We start from the raw sequence: 10283 nt of genomic DNA on the forward strand, positions 1-10283 counted from the left end.
CAAAAAACAAGAATAGATAAGTCTTTTTGAAGAAGAAACAGCAGTTTGTGTGGGCCAAAGAAGATGGAGTTACATGCAACTAGCATAACTGTCTGCATTGTCACAATAGCAGGAAGCTGTGCAGCTAAAAGGAATATAAGAATGAAAGCAGCTAGCTGTTTCGGAAGTGTCAAACCAGAAAAACAGCCAGACTAAAGAAACAGTTTGAGGTGGCTGGATCACAGCAAAGCATGCAAAAGGGTCACTAATGGTCAGAGTCACAACCGTAGTCTCAGCCCTAGTGATGTTAAGCTGGAACAGATTTATGTCAAGTCAGGCAATGTTTGCCTCTGACAGCTCTGCTGGGACAGAATTATCATGCATTTTAAGCAGCAGTCTGCTCCTGGATAGCAGCATAACTGTGGTAAAGCTGTGCTAGGTTGCCTGGGTCAGGCTATGTGAGGGGGATCATCCTCTAGAAACTGTAGTCAACAGTCAACTTTGTATTCAGATCTGCTTTGGAACTTGTTTCAGATAACCCAATGTCATCAACAGTCAAAGTACATTATGGGGGAAAAAACATAGAATCATTAAATCATTTGGGTTGGAAGGGACCTTCAAAGGTCATCTAGTCCATCCTCCCTGCAATGGCCAGGGACATCTTCAACTAGATTAGGATGCTCAGAACCCTGTCCAGCCTGACCTTCAACATCCTGATAAATGCTAAAAAATCCTGTATTTTCATGGATAAATATCCTGGAGAATTTCCAGTTTAGAAGATTTTGTGGAATTCCAGGAGGCCTTTGATTGAGAACCAACATTCCCATGTTCTCTAGCCATAGGCTACAGATACCCATGAATAGGTAAAGAACTAAACTCTACCTTTATGCTTCAATCATAAAATCTAGGGCTGACAGATATCAAAGGATTGCCTTTGTTAAATATTGCTTGGTGGCTCCTCCAGTCTTTTTATATATAAGTATATGTAAAATGATGAGATATGTATCATGCCTCTGGACTGTTTCAAAAGATTTGCGTAAATCTCCAAGCTGCAGTAAACAGGGAGATTTTGTTCATGCAGGAATTGTTGCTCTACAGACTGATAACTGAAAAATGGAACAAACTACCACTTCTTAGATAAGCTTCTCTTTTCTATTTTTTTTTTAATAGAGAAGTGCTACACCAACGACAACAGGTAGAATTCTAAAAGCATACATTTTCTATTCTTTGACAGGATTAGTAGAAAGGGTCAAAATGTAATGCCTCTGAAAAAATCACTTTCTTAGTTTTATACCAAGAGAAACATTTTGCAGTACTTATTATGCTATAACCTCATTAAATGTGAATAATACAATTCTAGGGCAGGCAATACAGGAAAATCCTCATTTTTACAAGTATCCTGGCTTGGTAGAGGTGTATTCTGTAAATTGAGCAAGTTTTACACCTTGTATCTTCTGAACCTTTTGTGACCTTCTTGTACTCTCTGTATCTAGGGAGAGAACACACTGTGACAGATAGAAAGCCTTTGATACAACTGAGAAGTGCAAGTTCTGGTATATTACCTTCAGTTTATGTACAGGATCAGATGAATTTTATGTGTTTTCAATATCACATCATATTTTTATAATTTAAGTAATAGAGTAAATCGTATCAGTGCTTTCTTGACACTCAGTATGATGCAATCCAGTTACTCAACTCTTTCAGAAAGCAATTTGTTTAAAAGCAAGCTGCAAAAAAATGACAATAATCAGGTCACATCCAGGCCCAGGGAGGATTTTAGAAAGGTGTATTAATATGGGAGTAGAAGGTGGAAAGCAGATGTGGCCATGTTTTTCTCAGTGGTGCGCAGTGAAAAGATGAGAAGCAATTAGCATAAACTGAAATAGAGAAAATTCCATTTACATCTAAATGTTTGTTTGTTTTTCTTTTTTCCTGCAAGCATGGTCAAACACTGGAACAGGCTGTCCGGAGAGGCTGTGGACTCTCCATCCTGTGGACTCACCCCAACTGGACATGGCCTTGAGTAACCTGTTTTGAGTGGTGGGTGGATAGGTGACCCCACAGAGGCTTGCCAGTCTCCTCTGGGCTCTGTGGTCCTGTGACAGAGACAGAGAGTCTTGACAGAGAGTCAAGACTGGCAGTCCTTCTTTTGATTGAGGCTCTTACTGAAGCAGTGGGACCAAGTGTGGCAGCCTGAAACAGGCAGGAGGATCTTCTTGAAAAAATGGACTCTCCTGGCCTTTCAATTTCCTGGGTTCTTGGAGAGCTCCAAACACTGCTCACAAAACAGAGGTGGGAGCCATTGGCTTCCCAAACACCAGGTTATCTTGGTACATTTCTGTTTCCATATAACGTTTTCTTTACATATTGGTGAGATGTGAAATCTAATGGTGTGGCACCTCACAGCTGGGTTGTGAGCAAAAGCCTTTCTGAGCTTAGCTGGATCTTTTGTATTGTTGACTTCTAGTTTCTGAATTTCTTTCCATACCATTAGGCACTGAAAGAGAGGCAGGATATGGAGTACACGTGGAAGTAGAAAAGGAACATTTTAAATAAACTATGGTTTCTAAGAATGAAGAATGTAAAACACAGGCAGGGCTTTTAATGTGTCTTGCTGTTGGCAGGCAGTAGGAAGGGCAAGCTGTGGGGGTTTAGTTTGGTTTAAACAGGCTTGTCAGGATTTGGAAACTGAGGGATAATCTGGTAGGAATGGCTGATAAAGTATCAGCTTTCTGGGCAAGAGAAGTTTCAGATTTGTAGCTTTTTCATCTTTCCATAATTTAAGTTGGTGATGTCTGGACCAACAGCAAATCCTGGTGTTGATTTAAATGGGATACCAAAAATCTCACAACTGAAGAGACAAGGAAAACATCAGACCACATTTGTGCACTCTGTGGCTTGCAGTGGAAAGCAAAAGATAAATGTGACTTCTTATACATACACTACTAAAAGATAATAGTAAGTAGCTAGCATTTAATTAGTTTTCTTTCTCTTTTATAGTGACTCTACAGTGTAGTTCAGGGATGGGAATATTTAAAACAATTGTGCTGATCACATTGGAAATAAAGCAAGTGCACACTTGTTGGTTAAAAGCACCAACAACTGCCCTTGAGTAAGAGAGGCAAAAGCTCAGATATGGAACACCAATGCAAAGTTCTGGGTCAGTTTCACATTATGTGGTAATACAGCTGGTATTGTCATGCAAGATTTGATTTGATTCTTTATATAGCTGGTTTAAGAAATTATACCTTTTCAAATAAAGTTTATTCAAAAGAACATATTAGAATACACAAGCTTAAAAATAGAAAAACAAAACCAAAGGGGAAATGAAAATGCCTATCCTTTTAAACTCAAGGAAATAGATTATATATTGCATATTAATATTTATATATAAAATACACCACTCCACACATCAGTACAGACTTAGACTAGAAGAAAGTGCTTTGGTTTAAATACATCCATATCCTGTGGGGAAAAAATCTACAGAGATAACATCAATTAATACAGCTTCATTTGTATAAAATAATTCTAGTCAGGACTACTAAGTGTTTAATAAAAAAGGAGTGACACATATCACAGGCAGATATAACTGCACAACCCATACCACATTTTAGCATTTACACTTCTTGCTATCTCAGGAGCTTCTCCGGTTCTGGTATCAAATCTGAGACATGTAAATAATAAGCCATATCGGAGCTGAAAGGAAAAAAATATCTGTGTAACAACATAGCAAGGTCCAGAGGTTGAAGCTTTATGTCCAGTCAGCTAGGAAATATGATGATATGATAGGCAAGCCATTTCTGCTCCAAGTACACTGATACTTAACTTTTAATATCTTATTTCCAGCTTTTACATTTTAGTACAAATAACTTCCTGCCAAAGAACACTCTACCGCTTACTGCGCTTCTAATAATTAAACTATAGCTGGATAGATAAATGTCACTAGCATACAATATACTTTCAGGCCTAATGTAAAATGTACCTTACCTCATTATAGATACCAGATGCCAGGTAAGGGGTGTCTCAGCCTCGAGGTGTCACCTGGAGAGGGTGCCTGCTCAAGGAGAGGTCACCGCCGTGCAGGCTGCTGCTGCACAGGAGAGCATGTTGGGCTCGGGGGGCTACAATATGTCTGTAGCACCATTGCCCCATAGTCAACCCCACCTTGATGTATGTGCAGGAGTGCAGCCCTAGCAGTTGTAGTTTTGCCTGTTCCCAGCTCAGGCTGGTATCATTAGCTCCCGGGAAGACATGGCCTGGACTCTGGTTCCTGAGAAGATAACAGCCTAGCACAGTTCTCAAGGGCTGGTGTCCGTCAGGACTGCTTGTGGGTGATGCCTGACCTAAAGTGACGTTCTCTCAGTCAGAGTGGGTACCCCTGTCACAGCAGCGCGGGGCTACTGCTCTTGCCTCTGCACCAGGCAGCCCTGCACCTCAGCCAGACCTTGACCTCCTGCAGGTGAGACCAGTGTCAGCCCCGGGACCCGGGGAGAGGCATCAGTCACGCCCTATTACCCCACACCCAGAGGGCCCCCATCCCCCCTGTGGAACTTCATTTGGGCTGGTGCTGAGCAACATGCTGTCGTTCTGGCTTCACCTGTCCCCCACCATCTCCTGAAGTATTTCCATGCCACCTCAGTGTCTCCTGTTATGCTACTGCTGCGCTAAAGGCCAGACTCCATCACCAGCCTAATCACTGCTGTCCTCTGGTCCAGCTGAGCAGGAGCAAACACCCCCTGACCAGAAGCCATGGACTCAGTGTGCTCCGTAACTGGGGAAACACATGCAGGAGCAGAAGCCTGTCTCTGCCTGTGAACAACAGAAAAACGGCCTGTTACATGCAAAGTCCCTGTTTGCTCCCCCTGGTTACCATTACATTTCTTCTACTCCATAACAGAGTAAGTCTGTAACTAAAATGGGCTCTGCTTAGGGCAGTCCTGGGCTGATTCATGGAAAGATACAAGAACTGATTTTGTAGGTGTTTATTTCATTGAATAATGCAGGATAGGAGGGGTCTCTGGAGCTCAGAGCAGGGGCAACCTCGAAGTTAGATCCAGTTCCAGTGCTAATGCTTTCTCCCAGTAGGGCTGCTGACCTGCTCTAACACCTGGTTATGCAGACAAAACTTTACAATGTGTAACTCAGCTCAAGATTTAGGGAATAGTGTTAATTTTCCAATCTATGCCACAATTAAAACAATTAAAATTAAACTATTAGAAACCTGCTTGTGTGCTCTATGACAGACCTGGACAGGACCAGCAGGTGATCATGGATGTATAATAGAGACTTTCAAGGTGTGCAGTGCAGCCAGTGTCTCGGGCAGTAGCGTGACATCCTGGAGGGTCAAGCAGGGAAGGCAATGTGGCAGTGGCACTTACCCCAGCAGTGGGACATGTCCTTAAATTCCCTAGGGGCCAAAGGAAATGAGGACCCAATATCAAAATGCAGTCCACAGCTATGTTAGCAGGGGTCCTGCACCTGCGCATTCCAGCATGGGGACAGGCACCAGCACCCCTAGCACCAAAGTTGCAATGAACCTGGAAGCAATCCCTGGGAGAGAAGCCAAGAGCTCGTCTACCCAGCCCCAACCCAGGCACCAGCCCACAGGTGCCAGTCAGTGCAAGGCTGGTTACGGGACAGAAAAGCCATGAACCCAACAGCATCCCACCACAGATCACTGGCACCAAGAAAGTCTAAGCACTGAAGTCCAGCCTGGCTTTCCCTCAGAGACCACCAAAACCAAGCCCTGGCTTTCAGCTCAGGAGTTGCCCTATAAACCACTGCATTGGCCCAATATGCTGTTCCTGTCAATAGCTCTGGCTGTGGTGGACTCCCAGGCTCCATGTCAGCCTCTTCCCCTTCCATGAGCCCTGCTCAGCTGATGAGAGAATCAGTTCCGCTTGGGTATTTCTGTAAGTGGGGCTTCAAAAATACTTCAATCCCCAGACAGTGCCATTGCAGGCACTTGGGATTTGTTGGGACTCAAGCCATAACAGCAGTAACTGTTAGGTTGCTCTGTATGCTTAATTGATTTAATCTAAATAAAGGGTATCTACAAAGAGGTTTTAACCCATGCATAAGAGTAAAATGTTACTCTTGAAAATTATGTCCTGTAGGTTTCTTTTCCTAACCTTCTTTTAATTATCACATTCCAAAGCACTTATGCTACACTCCATCATCATTAAAAAAGTACAATAACTGTAGGGTTTTATTTGTCTGTTTTGTTTGTGATTTTGTTTGTTTGTTTGTTTTTAAATAAAGCAGCATATGGTGTCTTCCTGGAAGGCTCCTCTACTCCCAGATGCCGACTTAGAACACTGGAATATAGTAATTTATGCTTGCTTCTGAAAGTTTAAGAAGCTCAATTTACCAACAAATACTTGAGGCATCATCACAATTATTCATTAACAAGAGTTTCAAATATCAGAGACACATCAAATAGTTGCTGAGGTTTGGCAATTTAATCCTAAATTAGTTTCATATGGAAGAAAAAAAAGCAGCCTTCAACATTTCTTTCTGTTGTGTTAGCATTATGTTCAGGTTGAGAAGGCAGACTTCAGGATGGGATTTTAAGACAGCTTGCATTTGCCCGGTGCTGTAGCCAGAGGAAAGAGAATGTGAAATAACAGAGTGTAATGTTAAAGCACAGCAGATACTCCTCTATTAACGTCCATGTGAATACTTACTCCCCAACTGAGTTCTGTAGCCTAGGTAAGTTTTCTTTGCAAATGGACTGCCAGTATAATTTTTAGTGTGGAACAAGATCATCCAGGCAGGTAGGACTCCAGTGTGGAATAGCGCTTTTGAGTCATGGCCCTCCAAATAACACATTTACAAAATCTCCTAAAATACAAAATTATAACAAGAGCTGCATCAGGCCAATTCTAGATGCTCTTAGGAGGTGGATGTTCAAAAAGAGGCTTAGCCCTGGTATATGTTGAAAGCACCACAGAATTAAATCTGTCTGTTAAGGAGCTGTTTGCATAGAGAACGTGATAAAATAGCTCATCACTGTTCAGTAAATTGAGTTTCAGTGGTTGTGGTCAGTTAAGATATTGCACTGAAAAAACAAGGTGAATGGGATTTCACTAATGGAAATGAAGCATCAAGAGCCTGGTAGCATTCGAATTAACATTCCATAGTAAGTTCTGTTGGGTAGGTTGCTCTTGGCACAACCACAGGTTTTGATTAAGATCTGTGGAGAATGAGGCAGTCTGTTCACTGAGAGAGAGACCAACAATGGAGATGCTATTTGCACACTGAGCAGTAGTAGCAGATTGCCCACCCTCTTCGCATCTAAATGTTGTGCTAAGAAACAGGATAAAAAGGAACACCGACCTCTATCTCCTTTACTGTGTTATCCTCAGCTGACGTGTTCAGCAGGTGTCTTTTTGGGTAACGCAACCACTGAAGTAGATCTTAATGAAGGCTTAATTGTGTGGGAAGATTTGGACTGCTTGCAAAGGGGCAAAAAACACTTTTTAAACAGGAATAGTATTGCAGTGCCTGGTATGAGATGCTTTTAGCTCAATTTTCGCACTTTTGCTAGGGTTCTGGGTATATCCTTCATAATGCACTATTCTCTGCCCTTGGAGACAGGAAAATATGTCAGAGAAATATTCAACCTGACTGTGCCATACCACGAGTGATCTCGTTTGGTCAGGAAGCCTTGGAAGAAACTTAGCGGAAGATTCTTGAATTCTGTCTGCTGCTTTTATTCAGAATGTTAACTTTCTGCAGGACAACTGAGAAATAAAAAAGCAAAGTACTAGTACAAGCATTCTGGGGAAAAATAGGCAATATCCGACTTCTTATTGAAAAGTAGTTAAGAACAGTTAATCAGTCATGTTCAGGCATAAAGATAAGTGAAATTTTATGAACAAACATAGCCTACCACTAGGGTGCAGCAAAGGAATTTCTACTGCTTTTCTCTGCAACTTTAATGATATTTGAGCAAATCAAACATGTATAGGCAATATAAAATACAGATCTTTCAAGAAGCATTCTCCCTTGCTTTCTATAATGTGCCAGCTGTTCTTTACAGCTATGATTAAGCGTCTGCTTTTGATGTGGGTGTCAAATAGTTAATTTCAAAGTGACAGAAGAATGTTCCCATTTTCACACTTTGGAGAAAGTATTAGAACTTACATCATAAGTTCTGTCATGAATATGGGAATGGGTAATAACAGGAAAGAAAGAAAGACTGGAAGTTACTAATTTCAGGTCGAAAGCAAGTTTTTCTGTCACCCCCCATACTTTAGAGAGATTAGTGTGATTTATTTCCAGATGCTTCCTTGTCCTTCTCCTCTTCTATATCCATATATGCAGGAAGCAGAAAAGAATAGTGAGCCTCAGATGTCAGCTTTAGTGCTGAACCTGGCTTTGCTTTCCTCTCCATTCTGGAAGAAAAAGTTTGGCACAACCTATGACTGAATGAGCTGTCTAAGAATTAAAATGGTATTTTGCAAATAAGGCCTAAATAAGCACTGAAATTAATGTCAGCGGGTGGATTAAATATGCACATAAAAGAATGACACCTAAGGAAAGTGAAATATTCCCTGCCTCTGCTCTTTTACCTTTCATTAGTAATGTAGTAGCTTTTCTTTATTATTAGAGCAAGACTCCATTTACAGAATCACAGGATCACAGAATGTCAGGGATTGGAAGGCACCTCAAAAAATCATCCAGTCCAATCCCCCTGCTGGAGCAGGAACACCCAGATGAGATTACACAGGAATGTGTCCAGGTGGGTTTTGAATGTCTCCAGAGTAGGAGTTTATATCCATTGCCCGTTGTCTTACCATTGGTTGTCACCGAGAAGAGCCTGGCTCCACCCTCCTGACACTCACCCTTTACATATTTATAAATGTTAATGAGGTCACCCCTCAGTCTCCTCTTCTCCAAGCAAAAGAGCCCCAGCTCCCTCAGCCTTTCCTCATAAGGCAGATGCTCTGCTCCCTTAATCATCTTGGTTGCCCTGCGCTGGACCCTCTCCAGCAGTTCCCTGTCCTTCTGCAACTGAGGGGCCCATAACTGGACACAATATTCCAGATGTGGTCTCACCAGGGCAGAGTAGAGGGGAAGGAGAACCTCTCTGGACCTACTAATGACCCCACTTGTAATACACCCCAGGATGCCATTGGCCTTCCTGGCCACAAGGGCACAGTGCTGGCTCATGGTCATCCTGCTGTCCACCAAGACCCCCAGGTTCCTTTCCCCTACACTGCTCTCTAACAGGTCATTCCCCAACCTATACTGGAACCTGGGGTTGTTCCTACCCACATGCAAGGCTCTACACTTGCCCTTGTTATATTTCATTAAATTTTTCCCCGCCCAACTCCCCAGCCTGTCCAGGTCATGCTGGATGGCAGCACAGCCTTCTGGCGTGTCAGCCACTCCTCCCAGCTTGGTGTCACCAGCTGTGTCACTTGCTGACAGTGCACTCTATTCCCTCATCCAAGACATTGATTAATACATTGAATAATACGGGCCCCAGTACTGACCCTTGAGGCACTGCACTAGATACTGGTTTCCAACCGGACTCTGCCCCATTGACCACAACTCTCTGGCTTCTTTCCTTCAGCCAGTTTGCAGTCCACCTCACTACCCGATAGTTCAGACTGCACTCCCTCAGTTTAGCTGTGAGGATGCTGTCGGAGACTGTGTCAAATGCTTTACTGAAGTCAAGGTAGACCACACCACTGCTCTGCCATCGTCTGTCCACCTGGTTATGTCTTCATAAAAGGCTATGAGGTTGGTCAAGCACAACTTCTCCTTGGTGAAGCCATGCTGACTGTCCCTAATGACTCTCTCTCCTTGATATGCCTTGAGATGGCACCAAGGCTAAGTTGTTCCATTTAAGTACAATTATTATTGACAGGGACTCCAGAGGACATATGTTAATGCAGAGCCTTTGCTAAGGTAATAAGATATGTCTCAGAAATTAGATATAGGAAGAAGAACACTTACCAAAGTCTTGTGCTGTTCGAGCACTGCTAGTGTGCAGAGGCAAGGGGAAAGATGGCTCTGTGACACATGATTTAGGGCCTAGGCGCTGTTCTCCCAGACGCTTACAGTCAAGTTTTGCACATTATTTTGCACATTGAGTCCCTCACTGCAGGGCTAAAGTGTTGCCTGAGCAGTCTATAGAAGTGAAAAGTGACAGCATGCCTCGGCTGGTGTAAGTCACAACAGCTGAGCGGCTACAACAGCTCAGATCTGATCAAGCTGAACTCAAGACTTTTGAGTTTTTAGCCAGCACAAAAATACTTCAATATTTGCTGAAAGAATGACGCTGAACCTTT

General features: G+C 42.7%; 1 long non-coding RNA gene across 1 annotated transcript; it reads right to left on the bottom strand.

Moving 5' to 3' along the window:
* Positions 1-3015: 3015 nt before the first annotated feature.
* Positions 3016-9983, bottom strand: LOC309451360. Its single transcript, XR_014186233.1, has 3 exons — positions 9949-9983; positions 7620-7724; positions 3016-4788 (listed from the first exon to the last, which is right to left on the bottom strand). It is a non-coding gene; the product is annotated as an uncharacterized lncRNA (long non-coding RNA).
* Between the last annotated feature and the right edge of the window lie 300 nt (positions 9984-10283).

The sequence above is a fragment of the Streptopelia decaocto genome, assembly GCF_964273445.1.
Source record: "Streptopelia decaocto genome assembly, chromosome: Z".
Lineage (NCBI taxonomy): Eukaryota > Metazoa > Chordata > Aves > Columbiformes > Columbidae > Streptopelia > Streptopelia decaocto.